The sequence below is a fragment of the Dipodomys merriami genome, unplaced genomic scaffold (assembly GCF_024711535.1).
Source record: "Dipodomys merriami isolate MVZ:Mamm:240054 unplaced genomic scaffold, mDipMer1.0.p SCAF_1, whole genome shotgun sequence".
NCBI lineage: Eukaryota > Metazoa > Chordata > Mammalia > Rodentia > Heteromyidae > Dipodomys > Dipodomys merriami.
In genome coordinates this window covers 33,738,711-33,759,707 of record NW_027202270.1, presented here as the reverse complement: position 1 = coordinate 33,759,707, position 20,997 = coordinate 33,738,711, and positions in this window count along the sequence as shown.

Genomic DNA, 20,997 nt, shown 5'->3' with positions numbered 1-20,997 from the left:
AAGGACAGGGACCAGGCCCTAAGTTCAAGCCCCAGGACACGACCGATAAAAAAAAAGAAAAAAGAAAAATCATTTTTATTGTATATTTAAGGTATGAAACATGATGATACACATAAAGTAGTGAAATGATTTCTCCTGCTAGGGAATTAACATCCATTGCCTTTAATGACTGGTTTTTGTTTTAAGAACATCTGAAAGTACTCTTTGCCAGCTTTGTTTTATAATTCAGTACTATAAATTTTAGCCCTATGTTAGATAGGGCTAAATCTACTTAATAGTTGAGCTATAAGCTTGTATCCTTTGGTTTGTTTTCCCCTATTTACTCCCTGTCCTTGCCTCTGTTCAAACATTGATATCTTCAAGTGAATTATTTGACAACTAAATTGTGAGCATTTGTCTTCTGACATATTTTAATAGTCTTTTGAAATTTAGTGTAATTTTAAGCCATAAATAGAAAAAAGTGTATTTTTACATTATATGGTTGAGATTAGCATGCTAATCAGTATCATACCATATGGGAAATGAACATTTACTTTAAATTATGACTGAAATAGACTTTTTGTGGACTATATACACACTTAGTAACAAGAAATATATAGGCTAAACATATATGCTTTTCTTGAGATATCATAAAATATCCTTTTATTTGTCCTTTGTACAAATAAAGACATTTAGTTATAAATATATGAGAACTTTGTTAAAGTATTGGTCTAATAATTCTGTTCAGTCTTTCATATATATTGCCACAGAACAATTTTCACTCTTTTCTGCATGTGAATTGGGAGGACTTTAATCTTAAAGAGTCTGGCTTCCCCAGAGTTAAAAAATAAAATGAGCCGGGCGTCGGTGGCGTATGCCTGTAATCCTAGCTACTTATGAAGCTGAGATCTGAGGATCATGGTTCCAAGCCAGCCCGGGCAGGAAAGTTTGTGAAACTCTTATCTCCAATAAACCACCAGAAAACCGGAAGTGGCACTGTGTCTCAAGTGGTAGAACACTAGCCTTGAGCTGAAGAGCTGAGTGACAGCACTCAGGCTCAGAGTTCAAGCCCCAAAATCGACCCCCCCAAAAAATGAAATAAAATTTGCATGTTGTATAATTCTCAAGGTGGTTGTTACATTGCTCCCCATTCAAAAGTATGTGGTGCGGGGGTGTAGGGTTGGGACTCAGAGGCTAACCCTGGTGGTTAATTCTCTTTGTAGAAGGAACTCTAATCCCACTTCCGTACAAACAAGAAAGTAAGAAAAATCTAAATCTAATAATATAGTATAATCGTAAAACAATCACATGAACAAGTACACAAATTCTTTCAAAAGTAAAAAATAAACAAGCTCAAACTTTTAAACACATAAGCATTGTTATCTTCTTATAACATCAAATGTCTGACATAGAGAATTTATAAGCAGAGCAATGAGCCCCAAACATGAAATCATGTGATGACTGAAGTATTCTGTATTTTCCAGGCCATCATGATATCACAATCTGCTCTCACACCAAATTGAGATCCAACATCTACAAGATCTAAGGTCTGAAGGTAATCTGCCCTCACAAAATCTCTGCAAAACTTATTCCCTTTCCAACTCTGCAAAGTGAGCTTCCTTATTTTTCTTTTGAATCATTCCGATAGTAAATACTGAGGGAGAAGTCTTAGGGAAACTGAGTATATAATAAATATGTGTATTTGTTTTCACATTTCTATCAGGCATTATGAAAAGCGGTAAAGCTGACTTCTGACACTCCTATAAAGGAAATGTCTATGACACCATTGATTCTCAAGGTTGCTGAGAGAATTGGACTTACTAACCAAATCTATTCATTAAGAATTGGATAATGAATGGCTAGGGAGATAACTGTATTTCTACACATTAATCTGAATCCAAAATAATTGCTTCAAGTTAACTTTTCAAGAGCCCACTTTACAGTTTTATATATCATAAAAACAAATGTTATGCATGTGAACGTAATAAGGTTAATTTGAGAGAGAACTACAAAACTTAATCAGTTAATAATGTTTTATGTAACTAACTTAGCAGTTTGTTTAAAATTTTCCTTTTATAATTAATTTATTTAATTAATTTTGTCGGTCGCGGGGCTTGAACTCTAGGCCTGAGCGCTGTCCTTCTGTTCTTCAGCTCAAGGCTAGCGCTCTACCACTTGAGCTATGGCGCCATTTCCAATTTACTTAATTTTTAAGGATGCAAAAATTCCACGAGGCTTTCCTTTCTTTTTTATATGACTCAGTAAATATGCGTAGTTTTTAATGCTATTTAAAAATATTTAGTTTTATTTGGATTAACTTGCATAAGCTTGGAAAATATTTCTTAAACTGCTTTTATTTTAAAGCATGCTACTTAAAAATTCAAAATAATACAAAGTTTGAAAGATATTATGGAATGAAAAGATGTAAGATTTCTCATTTACCTCTTTTTATCTTGTCATATTTACAATACCCTCTCTTTTTCTATTTCACTCTTCTCTCTACACTCTTCCTTTTCTCTCTGTCTCTCCTTCTTTTCTTACCCCCATAGTTTCTTTGTCTTTTCTCTATTTTCTGTCATATTTCTTCTTTGGACAAACCATTTTAAGAGTAAGTTAGGGACATCATGCTCCATTATCCTTTGATGATTAATTTAACATATATCCACTGACATTCTATTATTAGTCCATATTCCACTTAGCATATTAAGGAAGCCTATCATGGATATATAATTATGTCTAACATATATCATCACTCTAGTTTATGGAATTGCTCAAATAATGCTTCTTGAATATTTTCCCAGCTATGACACAATTCAGAATTATGCATTTCATTTGCTTACTTTAAGTTCTCAGAAGTTGGCTTGACGCTTCTGAAGTTCCATCCTGTGTCCCTTTTGGTTTACAAAATCTGTTGAGTACAGCCCCCATGCTGTACTGTTCCCTGGTGTGACATACAAATTCCTACCTCAGTTGCAATAATCTTGTTACAGTCCTTCTCAGAAGGAGTCTCTTCCTCCAGTTGCTACAGTCTATATAATATGACCCATGACCGCCACCTTAATTTTGCCCACACCTCTCCACTGCTGCTGTCTCTCTAACTTCTTGGAGCAGCCCAGCTTTATTGTACTTCAATAAAGCCTTGAGCACATATCTATCACATTTCTTTCATGTGTCTTTAGCCATCTGTATCCATGAATAATTTTTTCTGCTTTTTTAGTGCATGTTGATGTTGATTTATTTAGACAGTTTTAGGGACTTATCTTTTTGATTATTACCATAGGGATTTATCTCATTGTCACCTCAGGGTAAGATCAGGTTGTGCATTTTTACTCAATATAAGTAAAATTGTGCAATTTATGAGAAACTCATAATGTTTGTCAGTCCCAGTACTTGTGTATTGTAAGAACATATTTTTCTAGTGTGATATCTTCTACATCAATAGATTACTAAGTAGAATATGGAGTTACTTTGAGATACGTAAATATTATTCCTTACAAAATTTTGATTAATGCTTTTAGAATTCATAGATAATTTTTGCCATAATCAAAAAGAAAAATCAATGCATAGATTTTTAAATCTATTATTCTAATGCTTGAGTATGTTTATTTACCAATTTATTCATAATGACTATTTCACATTTTTAATGACAAGAGTTGTGGAACTTGCCATTATGAGCAACTTCAAATTAGTAGTACAACCCTCTTCCTCATCAAAAGCATTTCCTTGGAATCTGGAATGATAAAATACTTCCTGTTCACTATATACATTCTGCATCTCATTATTGGAAGTAATGATTCCAAGAACTTCTTGTAAAATTCCCCATTCTTGCCTGGCACTGGAGGCTCACACCTGCCATCTAGCTACTCAGTATGGTGAGATCTGAGGTTCAAAGCCAGACTGCAAGAAAGTTCATGAGATTCTTGCCTCCAATTAACCACCAAAAAACTGGAAGTTGCACTGTGGCTCAAAGTGGTAGAACACAAGACTTGAGCAAAGTAGTTCAGGGACAATGCTCAGGCCTAGACATACACATTTTCTCCCTCTCCCTCTCCCTCTCCCTCTCCCTCTCCCTCTCCCTCTCCCTCTCTCTCTCTCTCTCTCTCTCTCTCTCTCTCTCTCTCTCTCTCTCTCTCTCTCTCTCTCTCTCTCTCTCTCTCTCTCTCTCTCTCTCTCTCTCTCTCTCACCATCCCTCATGTTCTTTTATGTAGAAAAGGTTTTGAAAACCATGTTATTTTGCTTGATGACTTTTTGCTTAGTGGAATGGATGGCTTTGTAACTGGAATTTTTTCTAACAAAGAGAAGTAAAATTGGTAAGTTGGTAGAAAGGTAGATACATAGCTAGGTAATAGAAAGATAGTAGATAGAAGATAGGCTTTAATAAATCCTGTTTATACAAAATATTTAATTCCAACAAATTGTAAATCTTAGAGTTGACCTACTTTCCACATTTGCTTGTCTTTAGATATGAAATACATACTGGCTTCTAATAATACTTTGTATTTTATATTTAACATATAATATCTTAATTTTATAATAAATGCAGTTATTTCTAATGTATGGAGAAGTAATCTGACACTTTATCAATGGAAAGATACACCTCTAACTTATGGGCTTTTCACTGGGCTAAACGTTTGAGCAAGCAATATAATATATACTGAAAGCATGCCTTAGGAGATACATTTGGGAGTTTGGAATTTTTGTGCATACTAGGTACTATATACTGCTTAGATGATCATTACCAATAAAAATAAACATAGTGGGTAATTCTCTCTTTTTTTCTTTTTGCCAGTCTGGAGCTTAAACTTGGCCTGGGCACTGTCTTTGACCTCTGTTCTTGGATCAAGGCTACTGCTCTAACACTTTGAGACACTGTCACTTTGGGCTTTTCTGTGATAAATTCGAGATGAGTCTCTCAGACTTTATTGTCCGGACTGGCTTCAAACCGCGCCGCGATGCAGAGATCTCAGCCTCCTGGGTAGTTATCATCACAGGTATGAGCTACTGGCGCCCAGCAAGTGCAATACTCCTTGGTAAGGAAATTAAGCACAGCCTAAGTGATTCCCTTGGGAAAGGAACTTGGAAAATTGCACTTGATTGTCTCGGATTTTGCCAAAAATGGCTTTACTTTGTTTGATGTTGTATTGTTTTTCCTGCTGTTTTAAGTCACTGAGTATATCACTGTTCTGAGTCCTTAGAGTATTCCTAGGAGATTATCCAATCCAGCAGGCAGGCCAGAGGACCTTCAATGCACCTCAATAGAAACTAATAAGGAAAATTGTAAAGTTACATTTTTCTGCCATTGGACAGAACAAGAGTGTAAAATCAGAAACAAATTTAAACAAAACAACTTTGAATTTCAAAATTGTAGATGATAAACATGACTTGCAAAGAGAACAGATTAGCTAGCTCCATGTACCATGCATCAAGTTGCTTCCACTGGTTATGTCTTATGGAACTACATTGAGTATCCAAAGAAGGAAATTAACAAAAGTCTAATGTATGTTTATTGTTCTGTGCCATTTTATTTTATGTGTATATTCATGCAACCATAGCACAACCAACATATGAACTATTTCAGCAACACGAAATTATTCTGCAAGCTGCCCATATGTAATGTATGGGCTACCCACACCTCTCATTGTGACTGTCCCTATCATTGTAAACAAAAATATCTTCATGTCTATCATACTATCATGAGAATGTCATTTACATAAATGGAATCATACTGTATATGACCTTTTGACAAGTTACTGACTGCATCAATAATTTACGTCGTTTTTTAAACATTATCCTTTATTTGGGGGATAGTTTTATGTTTAGAGCAACATTGAAAAAAATGTAAAGACTGTTCCAATATGCCCTCTGTCTGTAACACACACATACACACACAACACACACACACACACACACACACACACACACACACACACACACGCACACAAAACCCTTCTATGATTATTGACATTCTGTACCAGAGTGGTATTCACTATAAGCAATAAACTCAAATTAAACACATTAACTTTTACTTTGATTTGTGGACATTCCTACTAGTGCTGGCATCAAATTTTGGTCCTCCATTCTCAGATTTTTCAGTAGCTTGGATCTTGAATTTTTCCCTAGCTATTCAAAATAATGCATTGGGGATTTTAAGTTATTTCTCCTTTTGACATTTTATACATAAACTATCATATAATTGTAAACACTCCCATGTATACATATCTCTGCATACATACATATGTATAAACACATTACATATGTTGGTGTGTATACACACAGATATTCTTCCCCTTTACTAAAAATGTAATATACTTTCTGAGATATTTTCTTTTAAATTCACCCATGTAGAAATCTTACTTTTGACCTTTTTAAGGAATTGTATCTTTTTATTTTCTTGCTCTGCTTGGCTGTGCTTCTTAAATGTCACAATATCAATTGTTTTCAAGAAGTTTAGTCTTTCCTACTTTAATGCTTGATATTTCAAATCCCTTTTTTGTTATAATGTCTTTGTGCATTAAAAATATCAGTGTTGTGAATTTTTGTTTATCCCTATCGGTTTGTATTGGGAACAAATTCCTTGGCTTAAGCCATTTCTTTACCCCCCTTGGTGTGAAATATCTTCATGGCTCTCTGTAAATGATGAATAGTAACTCTCAGGCAAAATGGCTTTGCATCCTTAGTGACTACTCGGATTCGCCACAGATGGTACATTATGTTTTCCCTTGACAATTGGTGGAACAAGGTGATATGTAATTAATTCTAATTTTATTGATGAATATTTAGAAAAATTGTCTACTAAAATATTTCTATAAATATGACTGTTTGGAATTTCCTGTCTTGTCCTGATCAACTTCTGAATACCTAGAACCTTACTAGACCTGGAAAACTCTACTACAGCCTAACAAAGGATGCAACATATGAGGCCTGAAAGTGAAGACATTTCCACATGGAACCAGGACTATCATTCCTTTAGCATTCTGGAAAGAGAAGTTTACCATAAGATAACATAGGATCATGCTCACAGGAATTTGTAATAATTGTCACATGTATATAATTATTTGTAGTATATATGAAAATTTATGTGTTTTTCTTAGGTAATATCAAGTCAAATACATTAATTTAATTGCAAACTAGTTATTTGCTCCATCTTAAACTCACACTTAGATTTTTACCTTGTGACATTTGCTTTTTTAGCTGCTTCGTTCATGTATGGTAGGGTCAATAGAACAAATACAACTTTGAAAAGTATATTAGCAGGTATTAATTCATAGGGATAAGTTGAAAGACAAATGCAGAGTAATGGAGGAGGTGTAATGGCCAAGGGGAAGTATTAGTGGCAGCACTAACAATAACGTGGTTAGATTTCATCCACTTGGGGTGGTATATTTCAGGTGAAGCAGGAGTCTGACAGTGAGCCCAGCTGGATGTGTGAGAGAAGAGTATGTTAAGAGGAGGGGACAAGTAGAAGTCTAATTTGGGTCTGTTGCTAGTTATTTGAGGTGTAATAAAGAGTCTGATGTGCCTAGATCAAAGGCAATGGGACCCAATGTAGATGCAACAGCAGATTAAAGGAAATATAATTATATAATGTTTTATAGGCCATGTTTAAGGACATTTGCTTTCTAGTTGGAATTAGAAATTACTGAAGCAGTGTGAGCAAAGGTGGCAGGATCAGTTTAGATTTAAAGGGGTTGTTATGGCTTCTCTCTGGTAGTAGGCTATGTGTAGAGTGGGGGTGGGATGTGTAAGTATGGACAAACATATTTGTTTAAATATGTTTACATTGGTCCAGATGAAAGATATTTATGACCAAGACCAATGGACAGTACAATATCTTGTCAGAAGCTTGATATACCTCCAAGAGAAACAAGCATATTTTCCTTTGTTTTTCCTCCTCTCTGTTTTTTCTTTTTCTTTTGACAGTATCAAGATTTGAACTAAGCTGGCATTCTACCACTTGACACATACCTATAGACTTTTATGCTAGGATAGTCCTCAAATATTTATTCCCCAAGGTATCTAGCCAGGTTTTTTTTATTTTTGTGAATGAAAAAATCATCAGTATTAGTCTAAGGTTTCCATAAAACAAATTAAAAAAACAACAACAACAACTATGAACCATGTCACATGCTAGTGGTTAATATTACTTGGTTTTTGTATTGTATTTTTGAGTACATTTAACTAAAAAATTTAGCATTATATTTCTTCAGAAACAAGTTTCTCAGAAGTGGTGCTATAGCTCAAGTGGTAGAGCACTATCCTTGAGCTGAAGAGCTGAGGGACAGTGCTCAGGCCCAGAGTTCAAATGACCAACCAAAAAAAATATATCATCAGAAACAAGTTTCTCTTTTTAAGTCAGACTCTCCCAAATCCAAAACATTGAATACATTATTATTATTATTATTTTGGAATATGAAAAATAGTAATTAACATCAGTGTGTTCTGCGAGATAGAGAAAAATTGAATGCTACAAAATTTGCTTTGATGTGGTAATTTACAGTATTATTAATCCTAAAAAGTATGATGTATTAGAATATAAGAAATTCCTTACAGATATTAAATTGGGAACAAGTAGATTATAGGAAAATACCCTTTCTATTAAAATATCTTTTCTGTTGAACTTTTACAAAAGGAGAGATGAGGAAAATATAATTCGAGTGTATTCACTAAATCAATACTATCTTAAGAGAAAAATCCATAGAGAAAATTTTAATGTAAAATTTATCATGAGAAAGACTTATTGCTTGGAGAACTATAACACACATTTAAAATAAGATTTAAAAACACCACATGACTGACAGTATAATTATGGGAAAAATGTAGCTATGTTTGAATGCATACATTATACTGCAGGTGTGAAGTTGAACTACACTGAAATAATTAAAATGACATTCCTCTTCTGAATTTAATAAGAAAAGGCTATTTAATCTGACAAAAATGTTTGTCAATATTCAAGGAATGAATATGTAAGTACAGCCATGTCTAATCTTTTCTAGCAAGTGTGCTTTCTATCTGTTCACTATTCTCCAAAACAGTATTGCAGGTTTTCTTCTTAGCTGTGATCTAAATCTACCCAAGGTTTATTTTTATACTATAGTCAGTTGTTATAAGGACCAGATAATATCCATGCAACTGTAGTAGCCAATCTCTCTTCAACCATATGAAGCTTTATGGTTTTAGAGAGAAGAAAACCCAGATATATATCCTAATCAACTGGTGTTACATTTTTTTTGTTAGACTGAAAAATTTTCAGTATATTGTGTTTTGAGCTTCTTGTGTTAAGTCTGAATTTTTAGGAAGAAGCCTGTTTCAACATTGTTCCCTATGTTCAGGTTTTCCTGGTCAAAGCTGCTTCTATTCTATTGTAACTATTCTTTTGATTTCTTAAAGCTCTCTTTGTGTCCTTTGTTAGTCTACCAGACTTTGCTCTACAAAATAACCTTTATTTGATATCAGGATTTCAGAATAAACTTATTCAATAGGTCAAAGTAGTATTTATGAGTCAGTCTTGCAAATTATGTTTCACATGCATTATTTTTCACATCTGAATTGGATTTGCAACTTGAGGAGTTGAAAAGTCACTTTTCTGAAGAAGCAAGTATTAGGCAATTTTATTCTACTCTCCATTTGTGTTACTTAAGAAAACATTACTAAAAATTTAAGTTTACTCCTTGTCCATCTCTTACCAATTTTCTGTTTATAAGTAGGGACAGATATAAAGGAGGCCATAATGTCATTTCCCTTTTAGAACCATCTCTTTAATTTTACATTATTTTGTTTTACCTGCCACTGAAGAAGATTACCACAAACACTTCCTAACCTTCCTTTCCATCTAGACATTATAATTTCCTTCCGTTCCTTCAACAATAAAGCCAATGAAATTGGTTACATTTTCTTAATTTTCATTCCTTGAGTAAGCCAATGCATTCATGCTTGTTCCTCCTGAAATAATTCTACAAAATGATAAATACCTATTGGCTTTGATATGTATAACTGTTTGAATTGAATTTGAATGTCAATATGAATATAACTAGAAAAGTAAGACTCTGGTTAATTAATTAATACCTTGTGGAGTTAATGCCTGCTCCACAGAACATGATATGTTTAGGGAGTGGAGGACAAGATCAGAGAAAAAAAAAGTTACAAAGTATTGTTCAAATATTATGGGGGGGGTGATGATGCCTCTGACATATGAATTAAGACGTAACTATTTTTCTAAAATTAAATTTAGGCTATGTTGTGAGGAAAACCTGAAGATCATTTGCCAGTTGTCTGAAACGCTAACATAAGACAAAGGAAAAAATTCAAGATTGATTTTTGCTTTTCTTTATTTTGTGATGTGTATGAACATAGTTGAAGAATTGGCTGAATATGAGTATGCAATACAGGAATGACGCTGTAAAACTGTAGAAATTTCAATAAACAAAGATATACCAAGAAACAAACTGCATTGTCTTAACTAAGATGAGAATGTCAGGTGTTTGAAAAGATGAATAGTAGTATTCGTTATTATAGACAATACCTTTAAAGGATACAGGATGAAAACCAATTAACACCAATTAATGAGATTATAAAAAGAACAATATTGGTAACAAGATATAGGAATAGAATTTCGTGTATGATAAATAATCTTCTAAAGAACAAATGAGGAGTGTAAATAGTGAATAAATAATTTTAAATTATTTTAAGTAGTACTAAAAAGGCAACATCAAGGTGCATTGTACTTATAAACCGATTTTGTGAAGGGTAATTCCTTGGAACAACTACTTAAAGATAATAAAAATATAATTTAAAAAATAAGAAAGAAATGGAAAAAAACAGCTACCTGTGGCTCATGCCTATAATCCTAGCTACTCAGGAGGATTCTATCTGAGAACAGTAGTGCAAAGCTAGCCTGGGAGAGAAAGTCTGTAAGACTTATATCTCCAACTAACCACCAAAAAAAATGCTAGAAGTGGAGTTGTGGCTCAAGTGGTACAGTGAAAGCTTTGAGAGGAAAAGGAACAACACCCAGACCTTGAGTACTAGCATGTATACACACACACACACACACACACACACACACACACACACACACACACACACACAAAGAGTAAATGTGGGAAATTAAATTAACTTTTTGTGATGGTAGAAATAATCAATGAAAACATGAAATTTAAGCTGGTACAAGATTGGATAAATTGGAATTGACCTGGCCAATTGTCACTGGTATTCATCTCAGGGTTTAATTTTGAGTATGCTTTGAGGAAGCAAAATTGATGAGTTAACATGATTTCCTCAATCAACCTTTTCTAAATATATAAAGAAAATCCTTGTTTTATATGACATAACTCTTGGTAGGTTCAGCCACTGAAATCTTGAAAACAGGTGCCATTTCCCAATGCATGTAATAATATGTAAAATGTATTTGATATGCCAAGATTTTTGTTTTCCCTGAGACTGCTGGTATTGTGGCATGAACTCATGGCCTGTGCACTGTCCTTGAGACTTTTTGCTCAAGACTGGCACTCTGCCACTCCAGCCACAGGTCCACTTCCGTCTTCTTGGTGGTTAAGTGTAGCTAAGAGTCTCATAAACTTTTCTTGCCTGGGCTGGCTTTGTATCATGATTCCCAACTTTTAGTCTCCTGAGTAGCTTGGATTACAGGTGTGAGCCGCTGGTACCTGGTGAAAAATATTTTCAATACAGAATATTTAACTTCAGATTATGATTTTTGTTTATATGGTAAATTGCACCTTGCTTCCCATTCTCAGTTGAGCATTTATTACAGAATATTGAGAAAAAGATATTAAAACACAATTCCTCCAATTAAAATATTTTCTCCAATAATATTGCCTCTGATTATACACGCACATGTACATACAACGTCATTCAAGATGAGCTCTAAACAGGAAATGACAAGATCTCTAAAAGAAGATACACTAGGGGGCTGGGAAGGTGGCTCAGTGGTAGAGTTCTTGCCTTGCATGCATGAGGCCCTGGGTTCGATTCCGCAGCACCACATAAGCAGAAAAAAAGCCAGAAGTGGTGTTGTGGTGTTGGGTCTTTGTCCGTCCCACGAAAGAGCGATGTTTGCTCATTCCCCAGACACAGCCGGAGCCAAATCCAGCAGGTAGAAAAGACTCATTTATTAACACAGAGCAGCCCTTTTTAAAGCAAAAAAGAGCAGGTGGCATGGCAAGGGAGGAAGAGGAAGCAATCACTGTCAAGGTCACACCCTATCATGCACCTAAGCCTTCACAGGCTGGTTACGCACTGATCCACCGATCGTAAGGCAAATTGGGCTCTGCCTACTCTACTCTCTCTCAGCGGCCACCTTTGCTGCCCATGTGCTCTGCACTGTGGCTCAAATTGTAGAGTGCTAGCCTTGAGCTGAAGAGCTGAGGGACAGCGCCCAGGCCCAGAGTTCAGGCCCCATGATTGAGCAAAAAAAAAAAGAAAAAAGAAAAAGAAAAAAGAAAAGAAGATACACTATATTTGTGACTTGATGTATATAGGTTTTTAACCTTAATGCTTGTCACAGAATGAAGTGACAATAAGAATTGATAGACTTCAAAAGAAGTATTTACTCCTTCTTGTTAAAATATATATCATGAAGGAAATGAACATGCAAGCCATGCAATGGTAGAAAATACTTGTAAGATATGTATCTGAGAAAGTACCAGAACCTAAGACATCCAAAGTATTTTTGTAAATCAATTTTTAAAATTTGAATAAAAGGAGTGTGTGAATACATATGTCCATGATCCATGGTCAACAAAACTTGAAATCAACACGAGCAGTTTTCAGGATTTTATAATTTAAAACTTTAAAGAGATGAAATTACAAAACATAAAATTTAAAAAGTCCTAGATTACCATGTATTGTCAAGAGCATTGAGCAACTAAACTCTCAACTACATTTGGTGGGTATGTAAAATCAATTAACCCTTTGAGGAAAAAAACTGATAATTTTGTATAAAACTAAACATATATCTAATAACTAAAAAATTCCATTGTTCATTATCTTCCATAGAAAAATAGAAATGGAATGTCACAATGCTAGATAGCTAATAAATGTAATTTATTACAGTGCAGGAAGATTGTGAATGGATTTTCCAGTTGAGATTTAAAGTAGATTCAGTTCTCATCTGCATGAGATACCTTGTGTAGTATAAGAATGTTGAATAATCAGCTATATTAAAGCCTTGAAGTGCTGAACTTAAAAATTCCATCAAATTATACATGGTCATTTTTGTACATAGTCTACTATGAATTGACCCACTGTAAAATAATTTGAATTTTTATTTTCCAATAATATAAGAATCCTTCAGAATGAGTTTGTATAGTCTATGTTTTCTGAAATATTATTTGATGTCAGGCATTTTCTGGTCCACAGAATTAGGTAATATAGATAAAATTAGATAAAACAATAAATGAAATTTTCCTTTAATAATCTTATCTTGGAAATATATTATCATTTATAGTTCACTGTGAATCAAGAGAAAACAAAACAACAAATGTATTTAGTATTTAATAAAATGTTGTTTATTATTTGCTCATCTTTCATATGCTTTTTATGATTATGAGACACTTAGGAAATTTACATACTAATCCTGGAAAAAGTTATTTTCAAAGAGATTTTAGCTTTTATTGAAATTTTTTGAGATTATGCTCTGATTGTGAACAGTTTGTGAGAAGCTAATATTATTAAGTTAAGTCAGTCACACAAGAATGAAAATAGTAAATCAGAATAATTTCCTGTGACTCAAAATTTAGAAAATTTATGGTGTGTGTGTGTGTGTGTGTGTGTGTGTGTGTGTGTTCGTTAATGTAACTGACTAGCTTTTACTTTTTATTCTTTTGGATTGTCTAATGATTTTTATCTTCACCAGTTTCTTTTCCATGTTTTCCAAAATTAGATGCTGGGAGTTTCCTATTTCCTTGTTCCTCTTTTCAGTGTTCTTATTCCACGTGCTTATGAGATATCACATAGGAACTTGTTGATGACTTATTCCTATCCTAACAAAATCTCTCTGATAAGACAATGTCTGGGTCTTGGTGCTCTTTAACTTATGACTGTTTATATTTGATGACTATTCAAGATTGAAACTTGCTCTTCCAGGTGAAAGAATGGCTCATTTACAGAGTATGCTATAAGGAATCTCACAATGTGCTGCAGTTGCTGAATTAGAACTTGAAATTTTATAATACCTTTTGAAAAGCCACATGTTAACTAAAGTTTGTGGGGTGCTCAATTAGATATAATAATCTAGACTATTGTAAATTTGATGTAATTTGGTGGAGCCAAGCTAGTCTTTAGCTTACATGGTTCTCTACCAGGACCCTAGATATGACTGAGATCAAATGCCACTGTATCTCCACTGCGCTGGTGTACACTGTGGATGCTGAGACCATCTCAACTGCTCTAACAGTTGCTCAGCAACTGCTGATATCAACTCTGTAGATATCTGAAGGTACTGATGTATCTTTGGGATGATCACCATTTCTCCCTGATGAAGTAACTCCTTCCTCACTGATTGCTCTAGCATCCCCAATGGAGAGAGTTGGTTCGATTTAACTCTTTCTATAGTATCTCAAGTATTCAAATTACAGGTTTAAGAAAATATGACCCTTTTAGTGTTATTTGTTATCTTGATACTTGTGTAAAGAATAATAAAATATAATGAAGTATTGGTATATCTATAAACATTACTCACAAGTCTTTGTGCACTGCTACTTAAAAGAGTTTTATAAGATAATATCTTTGACCTCCAAGAAGTATTTCCAAATAAGCTAAGTTCATAATCAGAATTGGCTATGAAATATCATAATGATGTCCTTTTCCCCATAAAATGGGAAACTGTGAATTTTTAGAGTCCTGTTTGATTAATCATGTCCAAGTATAATATTTTGTCTTTCATTCTCCATTGGGTTTACTTATAGATTTATAGGCACATTCTAATTATGATCTGAGGAGAGAAAGGGGAAGCACATAAATGGTGGGACAAAGGGTGAACTAGTTCAGGAGTGATACTCATTAGACACTGCGCTGGAAATGAACTGTATAACTTGAGGAGGGAGGGAGTTTGGAGGGAACAATTGGAAGAAAATGAGGGAAGGGGTGACACTGTTCAAAAAGAAATGTACTCAGTACCTGACATGCAATTAACACTTCTATACATCACCTTTGCAATTAAGAAAATTGACAGCTAGCTAAAAATGATATTTACATAAAGCATATATGGCTAAAATTAAATTCTAATATTCAATGCCAGAGTATTACTAAACACAAGTTATTTCTACTCATGACAAGAATATGATCATAGCTAATTGAATTTATGTTAACAAATTAAACTCATTGTGTTATTGAAGGAACGACGATATTGTATATTACATTAACCTAGCAATGAGTGCTGAAACCCTCCCAGTCCCAAACTATGATAAGAATTTGTTACAACTTGTCTAAATGAAGACATTTAGCAATCCAAGTTTTCTTGAAATGTTATCATATTATCTTAATGTCTGATGTTAAATTTTGTGGAGATAAGCAATTAGTTTCATTGTTTAGCTTTATAAAATTGGGAGAGAAATAAAATGCTTGTATCCTTACCTGAAGGCAGAAAATAGTGAATAGTGTTCCCATCAAAGATGTCAGAACAGCGAGTACTGATGCCTCACAATTGAAATCCTAGCTACTCATGAGGCTGAGGTTTGAAGATGTTTGTATGAAGCCAGTCTGGGGAAAAACATTTATGAGGCTCTGTTGTATTCAGGAAAGGGACTGAAATCGAGGCATGACTCAAGTGGTAGAAAATCAGCATTGAGCAAAAAAGCTAAAAAGTATGTAAAGGCCAAGAGGTCAAGTCTCACTACAGACATACACGTACTCTCTCTCTCTTTCTCTCTTTCTTTCTTTCTCTCTCTCTCTCTCTCTTTCTCTCTCTCTCTCTCACCCCTTCTGTCTCTCTCTCTATATATATATATCAGAATATAAATTATTACAACTTTATGTGCACATACAACACATATGCTTGAAATCATATTTGCATATATACCTAGATTTAGACTTGTCTATATGCCCATATTCACTCATATGCTTGTGCATTTATGTATTATTCACAGAACACACATATATACATATACACACATAATATGGTTATGCATACTTGTTTCAATTATTTAATTAGATAATTAATGACATATTTGGTCATTTCTTGTTACTGATGCTGTAGGTGTGTAGTACTTGGATTTTGTATGTGTATTTTTTTCCTGCAATACTTTATCTGTCAGAACGTTTGTGTGAGTGGACTATTAACTTCTTGCATCTGACATTCTATTTCTTATCATGGTAAATATTTTTGAGGGAAATATTAGAGATGTATATAAATAGACACTAAAGAATTACTAGAGTAATTCAACACATTCCTACTTTAGAAATTCTATTTGAATCTTTTTTGTACTTGTTGTTTACAACAACTCTGGATAAAATGTAAATTTTCCCACAGGTTCTTAAAATAGATGTGTTTAAAGAAATTCTCAGGAGGAACATATGAGTTGAATAACAAGAAGTTTTCCTTTTATAAAGCCTCCTTAGCATATTTTTTTCTGAGGGCAATTCAGACAGACTAAACAATTTTGACACAACTAAGAGCTGCCTAGATGTAATTTTAAAAGAAGTCTTGAAATAGGTATGTCTCCTCTTGAAAAGAACTGATGTGTATGCAGTATGAAACTCATTCCCAAATGATAATTGGAGCATTTTTCTTTTATCTGTGTGGTGATTCTTAATAAGCAGAATGTGTTCTAATTTTAAAGAGAAGGGGAAATAGACAGAATATAATCTAAGTTAAATAAAAAATGCATGATGAAGCAAGCTAATAACAAAGAGAATTCTTTAGAAAATTTCTCTTTTCTTAAAGAGTATATTATTATACCTTTTAGCATTAGCATTTATATTTTCAGGAAGATATCAGGAATCTCCTAAAGAATATCACTAAGTACTCAGAGAGATTACAAAAATACCATCTTCTTTTTTAAGATGAATCAAAATTTAAACCTATATGCCTTTGTCTAGGTTTCTCTAAAAATATAAAATAGACAAAATATCTTAACAGAAATTTTATTATAATTCTCAACCTAGACATTCACAATCAAGGTGCAGGCATGGTTCAGTTTCTGACAAGGGATCATTTCTGGTTTTAGATAGCTGTCTTAAACAACAACAAACAACTGGGTCCTTCCATAGCAGTAAGAGGGAAAGGATTAGAAATTGCTCAAGTGTCTGTTTTCTTAAGTACAGTGATCAAATTATGATGTTCCCTGATGAACACATCAGAGCCTAATTATCTCCCAAAGGGCCCATCTCTAAAGAATATCACTTTGGATATTAACCCTTCAATATATGAATATTTAGGGAAGAAATTTCAACCTAAGTTACTATTTTCATTTAAAAAAATCCTTCCACATCTTTAAAGAATATCTCATTGAATATTAACCCTTCACTATATGAATATTTAGGAACAAATTTCATCCTGATACTGTTTTCATAAAAATGTTGAAAGAAAAATAATACTCACAAAAGTAATTTGAAATCAACTTAAAAGCAACTAGAATTCTAACAATTTTGAGAAATTAGTAGAAAGTGAAAATAACTATAATTTAATCTCCCAAAAAGAAGTACCATTGCTATCCATGTCTATATCATTTATCTGTCATCTGTCCCTCTTTCTCATCTGTCTGTTATCTGTCTACTACATATCCACCAATTAAAAAAATAAGATAAAGGAGAAATATATCAATGTGCTGCTGCTGATTAAATTATTTCTTGATGATGTTATCCTGAGTTAGACAAATGTATGTATGTGTGTGTGTGTGAGAGAGAGAGAGAGTGGGGAGGAGGGATAGGGGGAGAGGGAGAGAGATTAGAATGTGCATACCTGAGATTTTTGTATATGACTTCCTCTTTCCATCACTTAAGAAAAATCCTGATTCTTGCATATTTTTTTCAAGATTATTCACCTGGAAAATTATAATGTTGCTATTTGAAGAATGTTACATAAGCATAATTATACATAATTTAACACTTGGGTTCTGGCCATTTGTGCTTCAAACAATTTTCTGGTGCTTTTTTCAAGTATATATATATATATATATATATATATATATATATATATATATATATATGTAGAGAGAGAGAGAGTATGTGGTAGTGTATATATGCAAGAGTTTTTTTTTTACCTTTTGGAGAATATTGGGAATTTTTCTTTTTTAATTTAATTTTATTGTAAAGATGATGTACAGAGGGATTACAGTTACATAAGTAAAGTAATGAGTACATTTCTTTTCTTTCTTTATAAATAATATTCTACTTTATTGTAAAGGTGATGTGCAGAGGGTTTACAATTACATGTACATTTACAATAACAAGTACATTTTTTGTTGAACAGTGTTACCCCTTCTTCATTTTCTCCCACTTTCCCTCCCCTCTGACTCCATCACTTCAAGTTGTAAAGTTCATTTCCAACATAGTGTCTAGTGAGTATTGCTGTTGCATTGGTTTATACTTTGTCCAACCATTTCTGTGATTCCCCTTCCCTTCCCCAAATCATATAAATCCTGTTTCATTAGTTATTTAATAAATATATTTTCATATTTACAGAATGAATGAAATACTTATGCATGTACCTACCAAAACATATATTTAGTATATACATGGGCACACAGGAAATTTTCTAATGAAATGTCTCTAAAAAGACAAAGCAATAAGGGAAGATATTCTATTTATGGTTAGAAGACACAGTCTTTTACTGCCAAATCTTTTCAATTTGTAGAGTATATTTGGTAGAAGCCCATTTCAAATCAAGGAACCTGTTTTATAAATGCAGAAAATCTGATTGGAATTGTATAGAGGAAAAAATATAAAAGAACTGTAACAGCCAAAACCATGTTTGAGATGATTACAGTTAAAAGATTCACACTTGTTTTAAGACATACAGCAAAGCTATCCTCATGGAAAGACTAAATTGATGGTTGGGAAAAATAGATCAATGGACTGAAATAGGGAACCCTGAAATGCGAAGCCAGAAATAAAACCAAGTTATTGTTTACAAAGTATATGATCAGTTTATTGTAGAAATCTTCTTTGGCAAATGCTATTAGACAACTAAACTATATGTAAAAAAGAAAAGGTAGATTAACCCTGTAAATTATAGAAAATTAGTTAAAACTGGAAAAGTCAAAGTGAAAAAAACTAATACTTTTAGAATGTAAAAATATAGGTAAGTTTCACTGACTATAAGTTTTGGAAACAATTCCAAAAATAATGGATGAAAGATGAAATGAGAAAGTCAGAGTTTGCTAGTATCAAAACTTACCTAAAACACAGTTAAATGAATCAACAGAGAACATCCAAGCACTAGAGAAAATACTTGTATAAAAGTTATGGATACAAAGTAGAAAACTCTTAATGTTCAATAGTACATAGAAGTAAAAATATCCAATAAAAATTTGCATCACTAAATGATACACATAAGAATGTATAGTCAGAACCATATACCATTAGGGAAATACAAATTTAACAAAACAAAATACCTCTATTCATTTATTAGTATGGTTAAATAGAAAATAAAGTGGCAATGCTGGAAAGGATGGAAACCAAAGAGATCTCTTAATTCATCATCCATGAGAATACAAAATTATTTTGTAAAACAGTTTGTCATTTATTTTAAGCTAAGAATACTTACTATAAGGTCTAGCATTCATGCTCTTAGATAATTATCTAACTGATTTGAAAAATCAGTTGTCAAACCTTTTTGTCAATAACAAACTATTTAGTCATAATGTCACAGAATAGAAGGAATTTAGGTGTTGTTCAACAAGGAAATTGATCAACTGTGTCCGCACCAAAAACTTAGAGTATTATGCACTGATTAAAAACAAAGCTACCAAAAGACAGAACGGCTTTTTTTTTGGTTTGTTTGTTGGTTGTGGGGTCTGAACTCTGGGCCTGGGCACTGTCCCTCAGCTCTTCAGCTTAAGGCCAGAGCTCTACCATTTGAGCCACAATGTTACTTCTGGCTTTTTCTGCTTATGTGGTGCTGAGGAATTGAACCCAGGGCCTCATGCATGCAAGGAAAGCACTCTACCACTGAGCCATCTTCCCAGCTCCAAATGGCTTTTAAATGAACTTTGTTGGAGATCTTTGTTTAAAAACATATCATTTGGGCTAGGAAGGTGGCTCAGTGGTAGAGTGCTTGCCTTAACATGCCTGAGGCCCTGGGTTCGATTCCTCAGCACCACATAAGCAAAAAGAAAAAAGCCGGAAGTGGCGCTGTGGCTCAAGTGGTAGAGTGTTAGCCTAGAGCTGAAGAGCTGAGGGACAGTGCCCAGGCCCAGAGTTCAGGCCCCACGACCGGACCCCCCCCCCCAAAAAAAACATATCATTTTATGTAATTTAAATACATGGTATTCTGGGAAGGATAAAACTACAGGCAAATCTGTAAATAGGTTAATGATGGTAAGGTATTCAGGTGAGCAAGAGCTGAATAGGTGAAAAAGGAAGATTTTAAGGGCAGTAAATCTAAAGTGAATCATCCCACCCATTGGTGGATACATGACAATTCATTATTCTAAATGCATTACACTTAAGAGAACAAAGGTAGAGCCTAGATGGATGCATACCAAATTCATAGGAAATCAGAGGATCAAGGATGAAACATAAAATGTGATAGAAGACATGTTACCATCTGTGGCAAAACTTTACTGAGGATGATGGGAAATAAATACTCAATTTTGCATACAAATAGAATTCATAAAATTAATACTAAATAAATAAAATTAGATAAAACAAAATCTAGAAATATTGAAATTTCTGGATATCAAACATTTTAAAAGTGTTGCATTAATCATTCACATTCTCAAAAGAACAACCTTAATTATTTGAATATCAACAATTTATCTACCTATCAAAGGCAAACTTCAACCCTTTCACTTGAAAGAATTACAGGTTATAGAAAAAAAAATGATCAGGAACAAGAACCT